The following is a 24,035-nucleotide window of genomic DNA, read 5'->3' on the forward strand; positions in this document are numbered from 1 at the left end:
ACCGCCATGCTAGACAAGCTCAGCACCCTTCAAAACAAAATCATCGCCCACCAACAGGAACTCAGCCACCAAATATGCAACATCGTATCATCTCCTGTGACTCCCCTACTTTCGTCTGTGTGGGAGTGAGGGGTCGTTGGGGCCCCCCCACCATACATTCAGTACAGCATGGACCATGTGCTCTCCCAATGGTGGGGGACGCCTCCCTTGCCCTTATGTTAATATCAGCCTTATGCTGACATTGGCGTAGATGGGGCTTTTGCACGGGACACGTGGCATCCATTTTGTGCACCCTCAACTCCATCTTTTTTAACTAGGTTTCATTGCGATAATACGAAAAGGCTTCTCTCCCCTTAGCAGCGCCACGCACACCGCGCAGAGGGCCCCCATATTTTCTCATGTGTCTGAAAGTTTTGCAGCTCCATTCTCACCCCGGAGGCAATTGCAACAAAAACAAATGTAACATCTTGCTCTTCCTCTGAGATCACTGTCCCGTGTGTGAACCGGTCTGAGCCAGGCCTTGTAGCTCATCCATCTCCACAAACCTGCCCGTGCCCCCTCACCCTCGCTGTTGGAAAATTACTGCCAGAGTAACCCTGTGTCCCTGCAAGGTATTCTCTTGATGTGCCAGACACGCGACCCTGCCATGAAGCCCACCCCAGTGTGCCCCCAACTAAAATCAGACCACTGTCGCAGTAAATTGCACCCCAGAACTAACAAAATGTCAGCATGCCCTCTAGTTTCTTTGATGTACTCTGACCCACCCCACGGTCGATGTAATCACACCTGTCAAGACCCCTGAGCCTGGTACTCCATATAAGTCTTAATAAATGATGGTGTAATCATATGTATACAACTTATATGTTTATGATGATTTGTTCAAAGGAGCAGTAGTGACTATTATTTAATGCATGACTAATGGTAGTATCTCGTGTTAACTTAGTTAGGGGCCACCATGCTTCACAGTGACCTGACCCTCACCCCGTCTGGACACAGACGAACGGACCTCGTGACGCTCCCCCTCCCGCCAACCGAGCAGCCAATCCGGAGGGAGCAGAGTCCAAAGCCACATATGCTACCTAATGTTCATCCAATCCTGTGTCTGTGAAATACCTTATATCATGATGTTATTGATGACGATTTTTGCATTGATAAACTGATGTAATTGTAATGTTTGCCAGAGCACTCTTGGGCAGCAGAGTTCTCTGGATGCCAATTCTTGATAAAAAGACTCTCGCAACCTGTTCTGTTAGTCTCATTCCCCATTGGGGTGTGTCTATTTATTTGTATTGCACGTGCTAAGATGGGGATGGGCCCTTACATTTGTGGACACCTGCAACGTGATTTGGGACAGGTGCCCCAAGGCCCCATGCCGTGCGGCGAGATCCGGGACGCCCCCCAGCAAAAACGTCACCTCTGCGGTTGACCATCCTGTGCACACGATAGGGTCCAAGGGTTCCCGTTTTCTGAATACCCAACTAAAAACTGCTCACCGAGGCAGACCATGGCTTGGTTGGCGTGCGGACCAGATTATGGATAGACCGTGAACGGTGGCTCTCGGACCACCCGACTGAACACGTGAGTACAGATTGTGAAAGTTTCAGAGGGAGAAAAGAGGGTTTGAGAGAAGGGGAGTAGATAACGAAGTGGGCAAGATAAAAGTGAGGGCAAAATCAGGGTCTTTGTGAATGTTACTGAGGCTTTTTCTTACCTATCCTTTATATGGCCATTAGGTTTTTGTGGAGAAAAAAGAGGTACAGGGGATCCTAGCCCGAAGGGGGTAGAAGGCGGCACCGCTTAGCATTGTCTCGTCCAGTGCAGGTAAATAAATGAAGATAAATAGAAAAAAGTAGGAGTCTCATATATTTAGTAGACTCGGAGTAGTAATTTAGAATATTCTTTTTCCATGTGAGCAGACCTTTTGGTGAGGTAGATTGAGCGGGGCTTAGAGGTGGGGAGTGCATGAGAAATCAAGGTTGAGGGGTATAAACTGAAACAATTAAAAAGGGGAGCAACGCGAAAGGTAGCTCATGTTATATGTTTATGTGTTTTTATGTTCATGTGCGACAGTGTTACGTGTTGGTCTGTTATGTAAGTGCCTATGTATTTGTGAATCAAAAAGAATTTAGGTTGATCAAGAAGACCGGTAATGAAATGTGCGAATAATATGATAAACATGTTGAATAGTGGCAAATAATGAACACTTTTTGAAATAATTTGTGGTTCCAGCAAGGTGGTGTAAGTAAAAAGGTTTTTGAAATATTGTTGGCGCCAACGGTTAAACAAGGTTGAATAAGATGGGTCACAAAGTAGAGATTGTTGGTTAATTGATTATATGTTTATTCCCAGAAAGTGAAGTGACCAAAGATAAAAGTACAAATACGTTATTATGGGAGGGACAACGCCATTAGCACACATTTGTCAACATCTCCCTTTGTATAGTGAGAAAATACGAAAATACCATGATCAATGGGTGGTCGAAATAAAAGGAGGCAGCATAACGCCTATATGGCCGGAGGGAGGGTCATTTGACAAGAGGGTATTGGATCTAGTATCCATGCACTTGCTCGCAAAGTATAGGGGAAAGCAATTACAGAACAGAAGGGAAGTGTTAGAATTGTGGCGAATGTTCAAGGAAGTAGCACAACCACAATAGAGAATGACACTACTAAAATATACCCGTTAATGGCAAGACCCTCAGTGGGATATAGTGAGTCCCTATATGTGCTAGCATGCACCGCACCAATGACCCCGGCAACGACATCTGCCACAGCACCGCCCTGTATGAAAGAGGAGGGCTGTACGGCCCAACCAGTGCCCCACCAGTGAATTTGGCACGGTTAACAGGAAATTTAGATAGAATTGGGGGAGGGGAAGTACCACCATTAACGTTGGGTGACCTCACACCTCTGCCAGGAGGCACAGGGGGATCCACACCATCCCCGCCACCACCGTCTGCACCAATTCCAAAAGGGCAAGAACAAGAGTGGCAATCAGGTGAGTTTCTGTTCCATTTAAATGGCAACCAGTGAGAATGATACGTCCAACAACACCGGATAGCCGGGGGGGACACCCAAGAAGTAAGGGATCAAGAGGAGGAAGTAGAGGAGGTATGGAGTGATTTAGATGAGTATGAAGAGGGAGTGGCAGTGACGGGATCTCCACTGCCATTCCCGTTCGACGAAGAGAACGAAAGGGCCCCACCAAGATGGCAAGGGAGGTTAAGGCAAAGAGTAGGAAATATGCTGGTAAGTAAAACGAGGAAGGGAACAGTAAGCAATAGAGGAGGGAAAACAAAGCTACAAATGCCCCTTATACATAAAGGAGCAGGGAGACCACACTACATACCATGGTTTCAAATCGATAAGAATCATTTTTTGAAACTTCTCCTTCACTTTCGGGTGGGGCGGGGAAATGGATACATGCATTCGAGAAGAACACAACAGCGGGAGTACCATTGGCTATAGGAGATGTGAAAAGTTTGCTGGTGTCCGCTGTTGGTGATCAACCAGACAGGTGTGGGTGAAGGTGGGGTTCCCGGGAGTGACAATGAGCTGTGACCGCCATGATGGATCGCCACTTAACAACGTTAGAGCACAAGTATGGGATGCATTGTGGAGAACGTTTCCAGACATTCCAAACTTACACTTAGTGATGCAGTGCACCATGGAAGAGGGAGGAGCCTATGCACTTTATCCTCTGGGTGCAAGACCTGTGGAGAAGTGAAACGCGTACGGCGTGGGATCAATCTACCGCCTTGTTCTACTTCATAATCAAAAAAGGGCTTCCAAAGGAGGTACAGAAGGCCTTGGATAAAATAGCTGGGATAGAAGCCAAAGGTTGGCCCGAAATTCAGAATATGATTGTGTACCATTGTAGGAGGATCAAAGAAATAGAAAAAGAGATAGCACAGCAAAGGTTGGCAGACGAAGTAAAGTTAGTACAAAATAAATTAGTGAAGGTCGCAGTGCTGAATGCAACAACATCAACAGACAGGAACGGCGAAGGAGAAGAGGGAGTGGGAAACGGACCAGCCAGAATGGCCGCAACATGGCCTGCAAGTGGACAAGAGCAATGGGATGGAGAGGAACAGTACGCAGGGCCCCAATGGCAAGGAAGACCAGTAAGAGGACGAGGTGGGTACAGAGGATCTAGAGGGGGATTCAGAGGAATGGGAAATAGATGATTCAGAGGGTCCGGGATGAGGGGAGGACCGCAAGGGTCATGTTGGAACTGTGGGAGGTGGGGGCATTATTTGAGAGAATGTAGAATGCGACCGATGGGTTATTACCAAGGACAGCCCCCTATGGGAAATGAACAACAGTATGGTCACCCGCACCCAGAAAATCCCTATGGGTTACCTATGGGTGGGGGGTGGACAAAACGAGCAATATTATAATGAGCCCCAAATGCAAGAAATACAGCAGCCCCAACAACAACCACAGCAGAGGGGTATGCAAGAGAAAATACTGTGAGAAATGCGAACAATAACATTTTTGCAACATCTGCTAATGGCGCACCTGCACCTTTCCGCGGCGCAGCGGTGGTGGGAGATAATGTCTTCTCAGTTCCAGGAACGGAGATATATGCAGATTAGGACAGCTCACAGAAAGCACTTGCGTGTCCAGTCCTATCCACTACCCTACGTGCAGAAGAGGAACCACTAGTGGGAGCAGAGATAGGCAATAAACAATTCATCTTTATGGTGAACTTGGGAGCTGAAAAATTATGCCTCATGGAAGGCTGGTTCCCACTCTCAGGAAGAAATTTGGAAATGCAAGGGTTCTCTGGGGCTTTTTTAAAAGTTCCTTACACAAAATATCTTGATATAACACTGGGGGGAAAAACCGTGCACGCACCCCTACTGTACCACAAAGACGCACCAATAAATTTGCTGGGAAGAGACCTTTTGAGTAAATTAAACATCACAATCTCCTTTACGGAACGGGGAATAGTTTGTTCAACCACAGGAGTGTGCCCTGTACGGGCAATGCTGATGATCAGCACAATGACAAACAAAGTTGCGGTAAGAGGGGTGCCCATTGACATGGATATGTTTATTTACGATATAAAGGTGTTAGCACGAGTGGTGCCAGAAATAACAAGCAAAGAGTGGAAGGTCCCCTAAGATTTTGTCTTCCACCCGATTGTGCCAGGAACAATTTTGTCTATTGACCTAGAGGGGGTGCAGGTCTCAAGTAAACGTATCGCAGTAATGGGACTGGACAAACATGGGTGTGAGTGGAGAACAGTACTGTGCATAGACCCAAACATAATGTTGCGCGATCTAACTGATGAAGAGTTGTTTACTGACAGTGAGAGTGACGGGGCATTAATAATGGAGATAAGCATACCTTGTGATATCATGATCCAGCATAGGGAAATACACAATCCTCTCATGGCCAGTGTTCACGTGCCACCCACCATATTTGAGAATGACATGGAGAAGGTGCTGCCAGAAATATGGACCACAGGCTTCCATGATGTAGGGTAATTACACAAAGTTACTCCAATCAAAATAAAATTAAAACCAGGAGCCATACCATCTAGAGTAAAACAGTACCCACTGTCAAGTGGAACAATAAATGCCCTGCTAGGAGAAGGGATAATAGTGCCATCCAATTCACCCTGTAATACGTGATTTTTCCAATTAAAAAAGCAAAGGACGGGGCTTGGAGGATGATCCAGGATTTACGCCCATTTAATGACGTCATCCAGAAAGAATTCCCATTAGTTCCTAATCCTGCATCAATATTGTGTAGCATACCTAAAGACTCCACATGTTTCACAGTAGTGGATCTGAAGAATGCTTTCTTCTCAATTCCAATTGACCCAAGCTCTCAGTGCCACACAGCTTTCCTGCTAGGGGGAATAGATATGAACATTGCAGACTACCACAGGGATATTGTGAAAGCCCCAACATTTTCAATAGGATCTTGCACGAAGATCTCAGAAACATTGATGTAGAAAGCACAATAATAAAATACGTAGACGATTCACTTGTCTGCAGCAAGAGTGAAGAACAGTGCAGGGCTGATTCTATAACATTGTTGCATGTGTTGGCCATGAAAGGATACAAAGTAGATAAAGGCAAACTGCAATATTGCCTAACAGAAGTACTCTACTTAGGACAGCTAATTTCAAAAGATGGCAAGAGGATATTGCCTGACAGGGCAGCAGTCATACGACATATGATAATACCAAAAACAGTAAAGGACATGCAAAGTTTCTCGGTATCTGTAATTACTGCCGCGCATGGATACTTGATTATGTGGCATACACACGCCCACTACTACAAGCGCAAAAAGAAGCACAAAAGAATAATGTCCTGATAAAATGGACAAATGAGATGATGACACAGTATTTCAAATTGCAAGATCTCATTGAAAATGCACCAGTTCTCGCGAATCCAGATTATGACAGGGAATTTTACTTATTCTCACACTGCAATGGTACTTTAATGATTGCAGTACTGACACAGAAAACATTGCCAGGCCACAAGCCACTAGCCTATTACAACATTGAATTCAGTGATGCAAGGACACTTTGCATGCAAACAAGCTCTCGCTGCAGTGGCCTTCGCAATCGAAAAAAGCGCCACCATCATAATTGGAGGTTCAGTGACCCTATATGCAGAACACTCACTCTTTGCAATTCTAGAAAGATCCAAATCAAAGTTAACAACACAAAGGGCAACAGCCTATGAAATAATAATCTCCAGTCCAATTGTCCATGTGGTCAGGTGTAAGACAGTAAACCCAGCCACATTCATTACTGAACCATGCACTGTAGGTGACATGCAGGAACACGATTGTGCTGCATATGAGGGAGAAGAGGATGATATTCCCAAAGCGAGTGAAAATGCATTGCAGGAAAGAGAAACATACTTCATAGATGGTTCAGCATCCATAGATAGTGAAACAGGGGAAAAACACATTGGGAGTGGCAGTTTTAAGAATGGAGGAAGAGGGATATGAAATAATTGTACAGAAACGCCTCTCCTCTCATTACTCCGCACAGGCAGCGGAATTGACCGCACTAATTGAGGTGTTGCACACTGCTAAAGGATGTGCAGTAACGATATATTCAGATTCGGCATACGCCACAACAACAGTACACTCAGGGCTGTCAAGATGGCGAAGGAGAGGATTCTGAAGTGCTTATGGGTCACTAGTACAACACGCTGCATTACTAAATGAGATAATAGATGCATTAGCAGAACCATCAGTAGTAGCAGTTGTGAAATGCCAAGCCCATACCAACAACACAGACGCAATCTCATTGGGAAACGCGGCAGCAGATGCAGCAGCGAAAGATGCCACGTATTTCAATGTCCCACCAGCAGTTGAATGCATTATCAAAACGCTGAGTACAGACACATTAGAAGAGGGATACAGCGATACACCATTATCCCAAATAATAGAGCTTCAAAGGCGCGCACCCGTAGAAGAGCAAGAATTGTGGGCTAAGAGAGGGTGTAAACAGTCATCAACAGACTTGATATGGAGACAGTTACTAACAGGAAAAGTGGTGATGCCAGTAGAGTTGCTGGAAGTTGTGTTCCAGCAGCTACACTTTCCGACACATGTAACCAAGCAACATATCTCAGCAGACATACAAGAGCATTGGTTTGTTCCGAAACCTACAGGGACATTTGTCAAAATTTACTATAGAATGTACCACCTGTCAGACATACAGTTCAGGAATGACATTGAGAACACTAAGAGGAACATTACTGCGTCCTGTGGGCCCGTTTAGAGAGCTACATATTGACTACGCAGATATGGGAGAAAGATGTCATTGAGCAAGATTCCTAATAGTGATAGTGTGCCCCTTATCAAGGTGGGTAAAAGCTGGGCCATGCCCCACCCAGATGCGAAGTGTGCCGCAAAGTTTTTGGTAGGGGAGGTGTTCTCAAGGTGGGGCATATGTGATGTAATAAGATCAGATAATGGCACACACTTTGTGAATGACTTCTTCAAGAAAGTCACGTCATTCCTGGGGGTCAAGCATAAACTGTGTTCAATTTATCATCCAATGGCTAACGGACTGGTGGAAAAAATCAACGGCTTACTCAAAAGTAAATTATCAAAGTTGTGCAACACGCTCAAAAAGAACTGGGTGTACTGCTTGCCCCAGCACTGTTCCAACTCAGAACCCAGCCAAGTAAAGACCACCATTTAAGCCAGCACTAAATAGTGATGGGCAGGCACATTCATACGCCACTCTCTCCGGTAAGAAAAGCTTCAGATGCTCACAGAGCTGTCACAGTGCTAGGGAATGAATTCAAAATGCTGCAACAGACACTGCGATGCCAGTCCAAGACTGCCCAAAGGGCCCATTAATGCCGGAGAGAATGTGTATGTGCGAAGTTTTGTTCTGAGGTGGAACTCCTCAAGATTTCATGGTCCCTACGAGGTCATTTACTGCACACCTAACTCTGTAAAGATTAAGGAATTGAAATATTGGGTGCATCTGTCAGATTTGAGAAGAGCACGTGATAGTGCAAACCCTCAATGCGACCAAACAAACAGCAATGAAGTTGTCAGTGGGTAGGTAAAATAACTATAAAAAGAGCACAAAATGATGAAGAGAAAGAATTAATAAGAATAAAGTGAAAAGTATTTATCTCTTTCTCTCTCTCTCTCTCTCTCTCACTCTCCCTCTCGTATAATAAGAAATTGAATGATTGAATGTGCGGGAGATATAGAAAAGTAGCATTAAGGTGTGCACACCATAGAAAGTATTATCTAGCAACAAGCAGAGATTAAAAATGAAATGACAAAGGTAATGAAATGAATAATTAAATATATGCCTGTCACTTAACCATTTTATATCGCCCCTCCAGGTAACACAATGGCCCAAAGGAATGCACTCACAGATAACGGCACCATTTTAGTTAGTGAAAGGGTAGTTAATAGAGCTAATAAATATTATAATCTAGAGTGCGTTGTGAAATATTCTGCAATATTGTTTTTGGTAATGCTATGTTTATATGGCTTGGTACTATACTGTGTTTTTCATTGTGGAGGATATGAAAAAGGGGGGAGCGGGGCACAGCTAATAGGAGAGGGATCACTACTTATATGGGCAGGTGTGAAAACAATGTGGAAACATAACCTACCTGTTAATGATTGTTCTGCTAACACAAACCTCACTACGTTGTACATTAATCGCACAGCAACAGCCCCCCTCCTTCCACTTGCTGCTATAAGTCCAAGCAATGATAATGAAACAAACCAGTATGATGGTGACTACTTTTGGGAGAATGAACCTAATCTGATAAATATTGATGCACGGAAAACCATAGAACCTACCTCGCAAGGAACTATAAATCACTTTTATGTTGCTGCTACCCAAGAGTCCCCAGAAATACAAGTTGAGTACACTGTGAATGAACTCAATGACACAACATGGGCAGGAGTTTTTCCTATACATTATCGAAAAGTAAAAACAATGAATAACCGTGAAGGGGGAGGAGGAGACGGAGAAGGGGGGGCGGGAGGGAAAAGATATGATATCTACCATGGCCTGGGATTAGATGAAATTGAAGACCCCCCACCACCCCGAACAATCAAATAAATGGTACTCAGATATGAGTGCTACAGCGAAACAAGCCGCAAACGAGAGCTGCTACGTCTGCTCTCTCATACCGCATGCATCAGGCACACCCAAAATACTTGTACCACAAGAAGTACCCTTGTCAGAAGCCCAGTGTTTAATTCATCTTGTATTATGTAGAATTCAGAGCACCTTCCAAGCACACACTGTTTCAATAGAACTGTTGCAGAACGAGAAAACATGCACAAGCAGGCGCCAAGGAGTAATCTGCATTAAAGAAACATCATTCGTCATAAAAGGAACAAGATTCACAGAAAACAAATGGCATGACGAAACGATTGAGTGCAAAGCTGAAGCACTCAGGGGACTAACTGAAGAAAACTTTCAAGGGGTCAAAGAAACGTGTGCTCCTGTCTGGTCCCAGCACATTGCAAAACTCACCTGGGTCACCACACTAGAAAAACCCATCAAGACCCAGCTAGGAATTCAGGCTCAAACAAACGCCAAATGGTTACAGATCGTCTGCTAGGAGCTGATCCAACTGGCCAACAACACTGAAGAAGGATTCAATGTGATCAAGGTGGAACTTCGCGCCTTGCGCCTAATGACAATGCAAAACCGGTACGTCCTAGACCTTCTCACAGCGATGGACGGTGGTGTTTGCAGAAAAACCGGGAGCGCATGCTGTACATTCGTACCCTCTGAAGATGCAGATAATGGGACTCTCTCCCATGTAATATCAGCAGTACACAGCATGGGGGAAAGGATGTCAAAAGAAGGAGGAATAGAGCCAAGCAACTGGTTTGACAATATGTTCAACTAGATACCATCCTGGTTCAACACTGTGATGAAAATTCTTGTTCCTGTCATCGTTTTTATTTTACTATTTTTCTGTGTGTGCCAACTAGGTATCGATGCTGTGCAAAATCTATGCCTAACTCAACAATGATGATGGTAACAATGGGCCGACAGACAACGGTGGCTATTATGATGGATGCACAAATGCAAACTGGAGAGCCAAACCCACCAAAATACTGCATGACAGCTGTATATTGCCAGAACGGGGACAGGGTAGATAATCTATATCACACCACCATAAAAGAACATAGGGAGCTGCAATGGTACAGGGAAGTGTGGGTGGACCTGGATGGAGATGGAGGAATTTATATGACATGTGCCCCAGATGAATACACAAGGAAGGGCCATAGCTTAAGAAGTGTGTAGGGCATGGATGCCAATAAAAGGAACACCTGCTTGATATGAAGCGGTTGCGGAAGCGCGGTATTATCGAAATGAGAGTAAGAATAATAAATAGTTTGTTACTTTAGATGTAATGAAAGGGGGGAATGTATGGGAGTGAGGGGTCGTTGGGGCCCCCCACCATACATTCAGTACAGCCTGGACCATGTGCTCTCCCAATGGTGGGGGACACCTCCCTTGCCCTTATGTTAATATCAGCCTTATGCTGACATTGGCGTAGATGGGGCTGTTGCGCGGGACACGTGGCATCCATTTTGTGCACCCTCGACTCCATCTTTTTAAACTAGGCCTCATTGTGATATTTCTTTCACCTTAGCAGCACTGCATACACCGTGCACAGGGCCCCCACTTTTTCTCATGTGTCTGAAAGTTTTGCAGCTCCATTCTTACACTTGAGCCGGAGGCAATTGCAACAAAAACAAATGTAACATCTTGCTCCTCCTCTGAGATCACTGTCCTGTGTATGAAACGGTCTGAGCCAGGCCTTGTAGCTCATCCATCTCCACAAACCTGCCCATGCCCCCTCACCCTCGCTGTTGTAAAATTACTGCCAGAGTAACCCTGTGTCACTGCAAGGTGTTCTCTTGATGTGCCAGACACGCGACCCTGCCATGAAGCCCACCACAGTGTGCCCCCAACTAAAATCAGACGTTTGTCGAAGTAAATTGCACCCCAGAACTAACAAAATGTCAGCATGCCCTCTAGTTTCTTACTCAGACCCACCCTACGGTCAATGTAATCACACCTGTCAAGACCCCTGAGCCTGGTACTCTATATAAGTCTTAATAAATGATGGTGTAATCATAGGTATATTATGATGATTTGTTCAAAGGAGCAGTAGTGACTATTATTTAGTGCATGACTAATGGTAGTATCTCGTGTTTGCTTAGTTAGGGGCCACCATGCTTCACAGCGACCTGACCCTCACCCCGCCTGGGCACAGACGAACAGACCTCGTGATTCTCCCCCTCCCGCCAACCGAGCAGCCAATCCGGAGGGAGCAGTCTAAAGCCACATATGTTACATAAGGTTTATCCAATCCTGTGTCTGTGAAATCCCTTATATCATGATGTCATTGATGATGATTGTTGCCTTGATAAACTGATGTAATTGTAATGTTTGCCAGAGCACTCTCGGGCAGCAGAGTTCTCTGGATGCCAATTCTTGATAAAAAAGACTAACTCTCGCAACCTATTCTCTTAGTCTCATTCCCCGTTGGGGTGTGTCTATTTATTTGTATTGCACGTGCTAAGACGGGGATGGGCCCTTACACGCCTTTAAGGAAATTAACGAACAGGAAGTCATCGCCCGACTCAAATCCATCAAGCCGACCATTTGTAAAGGAGAAGCCTGCCCTGCTCAACTTCACAAAGAATGTGCCTTCACCCTTGCCCCTTTCCTTACGGTGTTCATCAATGCCTCCTTCACAACAGGCCAGGTCCAAACCGGCCTCAAGGAAGCTTGGGTAAGCCCCCTCCTAAAGAAACCCACGCTTGACCCAATCATCCCAGGGAACTACAGACCTATCACCACTGTTCCTTTTCTCTTAAACATCCTTGACAAAGCAGCCTATTTGCAAGTCCAAAAATTCCTCGAAACTAATAACTTTCTCGGTCTCCGGCAGTCAGGTGTCGGTCCTGGCCACGGCACAGAAACCGTACTATCAGACCTCAAAAATCAAATGGATGATTTCAGAGACTCGGGCAAACCTGCCCTCCTTTTGCTCCTTGACCTATCACCGGTTTTTGATTTGGTGGACCACAAAACCCTCTACAACCATCTTCCTTCTGCTGCCAACTTCTCCCCAAAGGCCACAGCTTGGATCACCTCGTTTCTCCAAGAAAGAGTTATGAAAGTCTTTTCTGGCCAAGCCTGCGCCCACCCGAGCTTCATCAAATGCGGAGTCCCACAGGGCTCCTGCATATCACCCACCCTATACAACCTGTTCACAAGGCCACTGTTCAACATCCTGGATGCGCTAGCCATCACATACACTAATTATGCTGATGACATGCAGGACCTCATCCCCCTCACCAGCGACTATGAGTCTGACATGGAAACCCTCAATTCCATTTACTAAACTATCTAAACTTGAAATGCAGAAAACTGGCTTTGCCTAAACGGCGAAAAAAACAAACTCCTACTAATTGGAACCCCTGCAACCCTAAAGAAGTTTGAAAAACAGTACAGCTCCTTCATGGTTGACAGCACTCTAATCCCCATCTCCCAAGCGGTCAAAACCCTGGGAGTCTAATTGGACTCCAACCTCTCAATGATTAGAAAGGTCAATGCCATTGCGTCTGCCGCAGCTTACCATTCTAAGCTGCTCAACGCAGCGAGACCCTTCCTTTCAGAGCAGAACTGCCTCACTATAGCGAGAGCAATAATCGCATCGCAGCTTGGTTATTGTAACGCCCTCCTAGCAGGCACCACCTCAAAAAACATCAGTAAACTCCAGACTGTCCAAAATAATGCCCTCAGGGCCACCACTGGCATCTCCAAAAGATACCATATATCAGCGACCAAGAAATAGGTTCACTTGCTCCCCATCAAAGAGTGCATCATCTTTAAAACTCTAGCCCTCACTCACAAATGTATCCACAACACTGCCCCCCTGTACCTTTCACAGAGAATCTCCAAACTGATCCCAGACAGACCCACCAGAACCGCATACACCAACCGAATCACCATTCATAAGACGTAGAAGATTTGCACAGAAGGCTCCAGCTTCCCTGTAATGGCCGGGACACATTGGAACTCCCTACCACCCCACCTCAGATGCATAGATTCACACATAGCTTTCCGGAAAGCTGTTTGTATAACGCAGCCCTGTCCTGCTGAATAGCTTTGGCTTGTGCCATACGCTAATACTCACCCTGTGCAGTGGAACCCTCATTGTACTGTATGCTAATGTAACTTGTAAACATCCTATGTGAACATTCTACATTCTGCATTGTAATGCTGTGCGCTTCACTGTAACCATGAGCGTCTTCCTTGTAACTAAGACACTTTCTTGCAACAGCACCTCAATGCCTCTTTTAGTTGGAATATTTTAGTTTATACGGTTATTCCACATGATAGTTGATAGTACTGTGGGATGCGGGTCCATGACATGACTATAAACTTTATTAAGATCCAAAAGGGAGGAGAAATTTGCGAAGGAAAAAAACTAGCAGGAACATTTGTAAGGCACTCATTGCGCCTAAGGGGGTGGGCAGATGGCACCTGGTTGCCAAAAGTGGATGTTGATATCATGTAGAGGCCAGCAACGAAGGGACTGAATCCGGGACAGAATGCAGCCATATCCATGATTTGCTTCTTGTATGTTCAGCAATACATGGTCTCATTGTCTTCGCTTTGCAATAATGTCTTTACTCGTGCATCTTACACTACAGCTGCTGAGGCGACATTGTGAACTGCTTGCAAGGGACTGGTTGTGAGCAATTCCATTGCACTTTCTATTCTCTGAAACCTTTTTCATTTGGCCAGGGTGGACTCCTGCACTATTATTGGCTTCACTGGAAAACCAAGGCCTAAAAACTGCGAACATCATTTTCTTCTGTTTCTGTGGCATGGGCAAATCCCACCTCAGATACACATTAGCACTAGTAGTGGGGTTGTGGAGCTCTACTCCAAATATGTCAATGCAATGTGTACCTGAGGCTTTATTTAATTAAAAGTGCACATATAAGCTTTGCACAATCATGTTGGGTAAAAAGTGCCATGGAGAAAGGAAACTATCACTATCTACATAGTAGATTGGATGCATTCATAGACAAAATAGCAATGCTCCAAACTAAAATACCCAACAAAAAAGACAAGGTAACTATGCCAGTCACGAACGCTTACTCTCCAACCACAAGTAATCCCACCCCCCCTCCATTCGAATATAGACCAGTCTCTACAACTGAGGTCATCAAAATCATCTCAAGCTTAAAACCTTCCAGATGTCAATAACTTGTTGTGGGTTTGGTTTGAGGGGTTACTTGCGTGCCAGGTGTCCTATATTCAAAGCAGTTAAGGACTGATGCTCACTGTCGCAGTGCGTATTGGCAAAGAGGGGTCCCACCGCCTCTTGTTAAACAATAGACACTAATGCCACAACACAATTTGAGCCAGTTGAGACTGAGTTTATTCAGTGATGTGAGTAGTGTTCGGTAGCAACACGTGTTTCAGCCCATGGCCTTCTTCACAGCCAGACATATACTTTATTAATCACACATACATAGCCTAATTGGTGGATTATGGTAACCCTCTCCACTGTTTTTGTAGAAACCGATCAATGGGTATAATCCCCGTGCCTTGTCCCAGGAGTTACGTTCTCCCTACTGTTCCATTCAGTCCCTCTCTGACTGAATGGAACAGCAGGAATAACTGGATGTGTGATTAATAAAGTATATGTCCGGCTGTGAAGAAGGCCATGGGCCGAAACACGTGTTGCTAACGGACACTACTCACATCACTGAATAAACTCAGTCTCAACTGGCACAAATTGTGTTGTGGCATTAGTGTCTAATCTTCCAGATGTCAAGGCGACATCTGCGCTGCCCTAGTCATCAAAGACTGTGTAAAAGAACTTTCCCCATTCATTACCTCTCTAATCAATAACTCCTTTTCACAAGGCTCAGTCCCCAAGAACCTGAAAGAAGTGTGGGTCCTCCAGCTTCTAAAAAAAAACTTCCCTTGACCCTAGAATCCCAACCAATTACCATCCTATTATGACGGTCCCCTTCCTTCTAAAAATCCTTGACTGCGCTGCCTACCTCCAGATACAGGAACATCTAGAAACCAACAATCTCTTGAGCTTACGCCAATCGGGCTTCAGACCCAAACACGACAGGGAAACGGCGCTCTTCGACATTAAAAACCAAATGGATGCCATAATTGACAACGGAAATTTAGCAATACTACTTCTCCTAGACCTCTCCACGGCATTTGATTTAGTAAATCACAAAATACGGTGCCATCACCTAGACAGTGCTACCCATTTTTCAGCTAAAGCCATCGCTTGGATAAAATCCTTCCTCTCGGAGCACACTATCAGAGTTTTCTCCAACCTAGTTAATGCCGCCCCAGCCCCCGTACGATGCGGAGTACCCCAAGGATCATGCGTGTCACCAACGCTTTACAATATTTTTACCAAGCCGTTATTTGACCGCCTAGATGAACGTGGAGTGTCCTAATACAAACTATGCGGACGACACGCAGATACTTCTGCATCTTTCTGGAGATTACGATACAGATTCTACCATTCTCAATGACATATAGCAGATGATCCAATCATGGAAGGCCCAACATAAACTTTGTCTAAACGATGACAAAACTGAGCTAAAAACTTGACCCCAAATACAAACACTTCATAATAGATGGGAATACCATCACCGTATCGAAAGAAGTCAAAACGATGGCCGTGTATCTGGACTCCTCCTTAACCTTTTCCAGACAGGTCAACTCAGCGATCTCATCAGCAGCTTACACTGCCAACTCATTAACGCTTGCAGACCCTACTTATCAACTGACAGCTGCCTAACCTTAGCAAGAGCCCTCATTCTGTGGAAACTTGACTACTGTAATATTCTCTTGGCTGGCACAGTGACCAGCAATATCAAAAAACTTTTGGTCACTCAAACAATGCCTTACGGGCGGCCTTAAACATACCAAGAAAAGAGCATATCTCTGAAACCAGACGCAAAGTGCGTTGGCTGCCGATTCAGGACCGAATCAAATTCAAAACAATGGCATCACCCACTGTAAGAATATATATGGAGATTTTAGTGGCAGTATGCAGTACGCAGTATGGAAAGGCAGCCAGGGACAGTTTCTCAACATAAAAGCATGTAGTTTATTGGCAGTATGCAGTATGGAAATGCAGCCATTTCAAAATAGGTGCCAGGCACAGTTTTTTCAGCAAGCATTTTTTTTAAAAGCATTTAGCTAAACCACCAGTGCTGTCATTTTAAAAAATGTGCATATTTTACAATTGGGATGTCTTAATCTGACTGGAACTGCATTACAAATACATAATTAAATAACCCTATACTAACTGCATTACTAATACATTAACCCCAATCCCTTGAAGAGGAGAAATATGCACCAGCAGGAAAGGAAATTGAAACAATTACTTTGCTGGGCTGAAGCTTTCATTGTGCTGGAGCACAGAAAGAGTTTTTTTACAAAACATTCTTGCACTATGATTGGTAGAAAGAGAGATGGGACAACCAGCTGATGTCAATTGATAGACAGGGAAAGTTTTTTTAATGGGCAAAGTGAGATGAAGAGTTCAGGGATGATTGGGAGCTGAATGCGAACAGCCAGGGATCCAAGAGATGCTCTGGTCTTGAATGCGGACGGTGTCTTCCAGGGATGGGAGATTCGTGGCTGCAGTCTTGAAGATACAAAGGGAGTGGGAGAGCTGCCTGACTTTGAAATACACCGACACAGTGCAAGACTGTGTTCCTAGAGTACGCAGGGAGGTTCGCATAAATAAGGACCCAGTGACAAGTGCTTCAGAATTTGCTTATCTTGGTGAGTCAAACATGAGGAGTGTGGGCTTGTAAGAAATGCAGTACAATTTTTGAAGGACAGAGTAGTGAGGTAATTTAAAAAAGAAAATATCATGTCTCTCTAATCATATTTGCAATGGCTGAAAATGATGCACACTGAGTTCACTTTGCTATGTGTTTTATTTTTGATATATTTTTGATGCATTTATTCTAAAAAGAATTGAATACAAGGTTTATATTCTTCTATGTTTCTATATGCTTGTTCTCTTCACTGTGTTTTTACCACTTGGGGCGGTATCCCAGCGTAAATCTGCCAGATACCACCCAAACGAATTACTGTTACCACCACTTGGTCCAGAGGAATTTTTGCCAGATTACAACTGGTGGTAGCGTGTAATCCCCATTCATATTGCATCCATATCGAGTCCATTAGACTCAATGTGGCTTTCTTGGCAGAATTACTGCAGTGGGAATTCAGATGATTTTGGGAGTTGGAGGATTTACCTCCAGGATTTTCCTGGAGGCAAATCCTCCACTCAAGGCCCGAAATCCTAATTTGGCGTAGTGGTAAAGTTGGCGGTAATGGAGTTACCGCCAACTTTACCACTTACGGCCAAACTCGTAATGAGGCCGACATTTTTCTCTGTGCAGAAGTACTTTTGCAAGGTACTGTTGCAGATATTGAAAGCTTGGACTGGTTGATGATTTTTCTGTATAATCACATATAACATATTTTATTTTAGCCTATGTGTTTGGAAAAAGTGTTGTAAGATTTTTAAAGAATTGCAGTGGCTGGGAAAAGGACATTCCTTTCCAAACTCTCTTCTGCAACGGTAGTGGCTTTCCTCATTAGTCAGTTGCGCACATGGAAAATGATGTGCGCACAATAGCCAACCGGTTCTGCACATAGAGAAAAATAATTAGAGGGAACATTGGTCATTGGTGATCTTATTAACTCTTACTGAAAACATTTGAAGTTATTTTTCGGGGGTTTCCACTTATCCATTTTCCTCTCATTTATTTGAATAATAAGCTAATATAAATGTGCATTGTTATTAACTTTGGTTATTACTATGTTTCTTGGAATACCTTTCAACCCCCCCAACCCCTTCAAAAATGTGGTTATCTAATGCATTGCTGAAATGCGTGAAAAATACAAATACAATGATGACAATCATATGGAAATAAGGGCCCAAAAGAGGCTGATTCTGGGAAAACAATTTACTTAAATTACAGGTGTAGATAATGTTACTCTCAGCATTATTTGGCATTATACAAACAATAGAGTGGCACAAGCAATAAGCAGAGAAGCGCGACATCTAGTTGGAACTTGATATGTATGCCCAAAAATGTTCAACTTGAGAAACCTCTGAACCCTGTTCACAATCTCCCAAACACAGCACTGATGTGGAGGGTTTCACTGTTGAATAAGGCAGCTTTTTCCAGTTTTGAAAACATGATGATATATGGTAAAAGAACTGCATATTTTTAAGATGTGCAGTTACATCAAAGAGGAACTCCACCTCCAAAACACATGCAAACTAATGCTAATGAATTCTTACTCCACAGCAGTACATGGAGCAGACAGTGCTGACCTCATCACCACTCACTACCAAGTGGTACTCTTTAAAACAGAGTCATAGCACACCTCACCTCCACACACATCCTGGATGTCCTCATCCCCACAGGCTGCAGGATCCAATGCAAGGACTAAAAAGGGAAGACTTGCAATCATACATAAGACATCATGGGCATGCACCCTCCAGGAAAACAACACAATGACATCCATCGAACTACTAACCAGCAACTTCCCAATGACCTACGCTCCCACGGTCATTCTGTAACTGATCTAGTGACCATCCCAAACCAACAAGACCCATTTCATCAGAATCACATACCTCATCACAACAGCACCAGTCAACAACCCAACAAACGTTTTACTCAGAGACCACAACCTGACAGAAGCCAAGCTACCAATACATCTAGAGAAACACAACTTAAACTCCTCTACACTATGGACATAAAGCAACTCGTCACAGAACAAGCCCACAACAAAGGCACCAACATCAACCTGGTGCTCACCACCGTCCACCACACTCTCCTCCCCCACCAGGGACAGCACAAACCAACCAGGACACGCCATTACCCCTTCACTCCTTCCAATGATGTACTGGAAGTAAATCGTAACCCCCTGACCTACACATCTGACCCACTGAAGAATGGCAATGCCCAACTCAGCACACACAACTGCATGTTAACTGTCAAGCCCCTGCCCCTAGCGTCATTTCCGCACATACAAAGACCCCAGAGCACACACACACACACACACACTGCAGTACACCTGGGCACAGCTGATGCAAAACTGGATACAGATGGGAAACACAGACTACAATACCCTGCAGACCCTTTGTGTGTCTGCTAAATTTCACACATCTTACCCGTTTCCTGAGCTTCGTCCTCTGACCTCGCCACCGATTTCCTGCCATCCTGGAAAGGAACTAGAGAGCAAGATCAGCAGTGAGCAGTGTCCCTACTCATCCACACGTGTTCTTCCTTGCTCGTGCCTGACCTGAACTCAACTGCTTTCCACAATCGTGGCTCTCTTTGATTGCCATCGCGCGCTTCTCTACATCGGCCCATCGGTCCTCACGTGGATCTACCTCTGGTCTGTCAGCCTCACGGGAACGGACTCTCAGCCTGGACCTATGCATGCACGTCCTTTTGCGAAACTACTCACCCATGCTTTAGAGCTGCTCGGTATAGTCTCCAGGCTCTGTCCTCACTACGTCTGCAAACAAAACCAAAGTGAAATTAATATCATGAATAGCGCTACTGCGCCTCTGCAAACAGAAGATTAACAACAACAAACATTGTTTCACAGCCATCAACCCAGTGACACGATGGCCACAGCAGCCCCAGTGAAGTAACTGGGTTCAACACATGCTCTGTGGACTCCCATGAGAAATGCCCACCCAGCAAAACAATGCAGCCTGACATAGCTGGCCTACCACTTGTCTTAAGACCACAGGAGGAAGAGAGAGGGGGAAAGGACGCCTTATACTAACCCTGTTTCCTTTTTCACAGCACACCCTCAGCCACCCAGCTTCGGCACAAGAGAGTAGGAGTGCCTAAGACACCTGCGAGGGAGGTAGATCATGAAACAACCCCATTCCCTCCATGGGGCCTTTCCGTGTCTTATATCAAGTAGATCGCTAGTGGAGAAAGTGGTGGGTTCCCAACGCTCCCGTCGCCAACTGGATGTAAGGCGGCATGACACTAACTGAGTCCACCAACACTTAGACCCCAAAGAAACCTCTACTCTATAAACATAACCTATCAACACCTTGGTAAACACAGTCACTCATTGACAGCCACCAGTGCATCATCTGCACACATTGAGAGTTCTAGTGAAAACTCCACCAAAAAGAAGAGCTCATCACTCTAAGAATCCTCCATTCGGCATGCAGTGCACTAATCAACATAGGCAAAGCAAAGGGCCATACAGCAACCAACATGGAAGCATCCAACAAGAGCAGACCAACTTTCATCTACCCTTGTTGTGTTAAAAGTTACCGTTTCAGGTTGTATAGCTAGCCCGTTTCCCTGGAAGGGCCCCAATTGTGCGGGGAGTACTCCAAAGAGCCAATGCACCCTCTTCATCTGCATTTACCATCACGGCCAATTACACCTGCAGGGCACACACTCGATGTCTTGATCTCCTCTGACCTCCCACTCTCCATCCCTCTGACCACTCCTCTCTCCTGGAGCGATCACTCCCTTCTCTCCTCTCATCTCTCCCTCTCTTCCCCCAAGTCAAGCTTACCCCAACACTGCCACCTACCTTCTCGGACATCCGGCCCATGAAGCGTGTGTCAGTTGAGGCTTTTGCCACCACTTTCTCCCCCCCCTCCACCTCTGGCTGTCTCACATCCTGACACAGCCCTGTCTCTGCTTTACTCTTCAATTTCTGATATTCTTGATGCTCTTGCATCTGTCATGAGGATCTGTTTGAAGTCCAAAGCCAAGTGCAGCTCCTGGTATGACTCTGACCTAGCTACACTTAAACGTAAGTGTAGGGAGGCTGAGAGGAAATAGAGGGCTTCCTATTCATCCTCTGACAAACTGGCCTGTTGCCTGCTACAAAGGCAATACCGACTCTCTGTCCTCACCAAGAAGAGAGTCCACATTCAAGCTTGTTTCTCTGCGGCAACAAACAACTCGGCTGAACTCTTTAAAATCTGCAATGAGCTGGCCAACCCTGCTGCAGTTTGTACACCTCCTGTTACCTCCCAGGCTCTTTGCAATGCCCTTGCCTCTGACTTTATTTAAAAAACCCAGGACATCCTGTCCACCATCTCCACCCCACCCCTCCTCTCCCCTCTCCATCGGTGATTGCTGACTCTCCTTTAGCCACCCCCCCACCATACTTCTCGTCCTTTCCTCTTTTCTCTCCTGACAAGGTCACAAGACAAGTCCGATCTATGAAAGCCTCATCAAAACAGGTTATCCCCTGTTCCTCTAAAACCATCAAGGAACACATTGACACCCTCGTTCCAGTCATTGCTGATTTTTGCTACCACTCCTTTGCCTCAGAATCCTTCCCCTCCCCTCTGAAGCACTCCCCTGTACATCCTCTTCTCAAGAAACCCACAGCGGATCCTTCTTGTCCAGCTAACTATCGCCCAATTTCCATTACTCCCTTTCTGGGCAAACTCCTGGAAAAGTTGGCCATCCCTCAGCTTAACCTTCATTCCAATTCTGTTGGCTGTCTCCATGACCACCAGTCGGGCTTCAGAGCTGCCAGAAGCATGGAAACTGCTCTCCTGAACATCCATGAAGATCTGCACTCCAACCATGACTCTAACATTCCCTCTGTCCTCATCCTCCTCGATCTCTCTTCTGCCTTTGACACGGTCAACCATACCATCGTGCTCAACCGTCTCCGCGAAAACTTGGGTATCACTGATCAGGCTCTGGTCTGGCTGACCTCTTTCCTCTCTGATCGACCCACCCAGGTCCAACTTGGGTCTTTCCTATCATCTATCTTGCTCTCTACCTGTGGTGTTCCCCAGGGGTCTAACATCTTGCCCTGGCTTTTCAACCAATACCTGGCAACTCTCGCCTACTGCATTGCCATTTTCTGCTCAAATTTCCAGTGCTACGCTGACGACACTCAACTCATTTTCAGGCTGCCCTCGGCCACCTCCTCTCCCTCTCTCAACTCTGATTGCCTAACTGCCATTCAAGATTGGTGTGCCACCAATGATCTTTGTCTGAATGCCAGCAAGATGGAGATCCTCCTCATCAGCACACCTTCGCCATCCTTCCCCCTCAGTCTCTGGCCGGCTTCCCTTGTCCCTCCTCCTACCCCCACATGCGAGGCTAAGACCCTCGGGGTCACCTTTGACTCCACCCTTTCCTTCTCTGCCCACATCTCTGAGGTCTCTAAAAATTCAAATTTCCTACTGCACCTCCTCAGAGGTACTCTGCCTTTCCTCCCCTTCCCCCCAGAAGCTCATGGAATCCCAAGCTCTTGTCTCTCTACGTTGGACTATTGTAACAGCCTCTTTCTAAATCTGCCTGGCTCTACTCTCCGCCCTCTGCAACTAATCCAGAACAGGACTGCGAGACTTGTCCTTGGCCTCAAGCCCTAGGATCATATCTCTCCAGCTCTGAAATCTCTCCATTGGCTCCCAGTGGTTGCAAGGATTAAATTCAAAACCCTCTGCATTGTCCACAAGGCTTTCTGGGGCCTGGGTCCAAAATGCCTTCAGCTATCCCTCTGCAAATACCTCCCATCTCAAGCTCTTCGCTCCTCTACCTCTAACTCCTTCAGGGTCAGTCGTTTTTCAAAGAAACAAGCTGGGGGTAGATCTCTGTCTTCGGCTAGGCCCTCCCTCTGGAACAGCCTCCCTGCCACTCTAAAACTTGAGGAGAACCATCTCCGGTTCCAGAAGCACCTCAAGACCTTCCTCTTTTCTTCTGCCTTCGTCCCCCTCTCCCCTGCTGATCTGTTCTCTCTTGGCACTGTGCACCTGGCCACCCTCTGTCCTCCTGGCCCAGGTACCTGCTCACTCTGCCACCCTCCCACACTGCCTCCAGGACACCCCTTGCACTGGGGTCTGTATCTGTACCCATACAGCCCCCCTTTTTCTTCCTGCACTTGTCAGACCTACCCTGTCTGCTGCCTTAAACCTAGCACTTGCATATTGCTGGCTGCACTACCACTGTTTGTTGCATTTATTATTTATTTATGTCTTATTATTTATCTGTTTCTCCTCTGCTTCTCACTTTCCACTTCTCCCCCCTTCCATGCACTTTCCCCCTCCCTCTCTCCCATGTACTTGCGCGTCCTAAATGTCACTGGGACTAGTAAGATTGCTGTTTTGTCCTCCCCTGTTCCCCTCCCTTGCCTTGTCGAGCTCTGAAACACCTGTGTACGAGCGCGATAGAAATAAAATATCAATATCAATATCAATATCTGAAGACAATGAGAGCTCTAATGAAAAGTCCACCAACAAGAAACACTTGTGTACAGGCGCGTTATAAATGCCATATCATATCATATCAAGAAGAGCTCAATACTCTTTAGAATTCTCCACTCAGCAGGCATTGCACTCATCAACATAGGGATTGCATTTCAAAAAAATGAAAGTGTAGTTGATTGCACAGTACTAAAACACTACAGAACCATGTGTGGGAACTGTCGGA

General features: G+C 45.5%; 1 long non-coding RNA gene across 1 annotated transcript in view; it reads right to left on the reverse strand.

The window, feature by feature from the left end:
- The window catches only part of LOC138511731 (uncharacterized), a 94,146-nt gene that overhangs the window by 7,725 nt on the left and 62,386 nt on the right, over positions 1-24,035 (reverse strand). Inside the window, exon 2 of the long non-coding RNA XR_011280663.1 lies at positions 19,763-20,112. This is a non-coding gene — a long non-coding RNA (uncharacterized lncRNA). The remainder of the gene's footprint in view (positions 1-19,762; positions 20,113-24,035) is intronic.

The sequence above is a fragment of the Ambystoma mexicanum genome, chromosome 6p, assembly GCF_040938575.1.
Source record: "Ambystoma mexicanum isolate Mex_15411 chromosome 6p, UKY_AmexF1_1, whole genome shotgun sequence".
NCBI lineage: Eukaryota > Metazoa > Chordata > Amphibia > Caudata > Ambystomatidae > Ambystoma > Ambystoma mexicanum.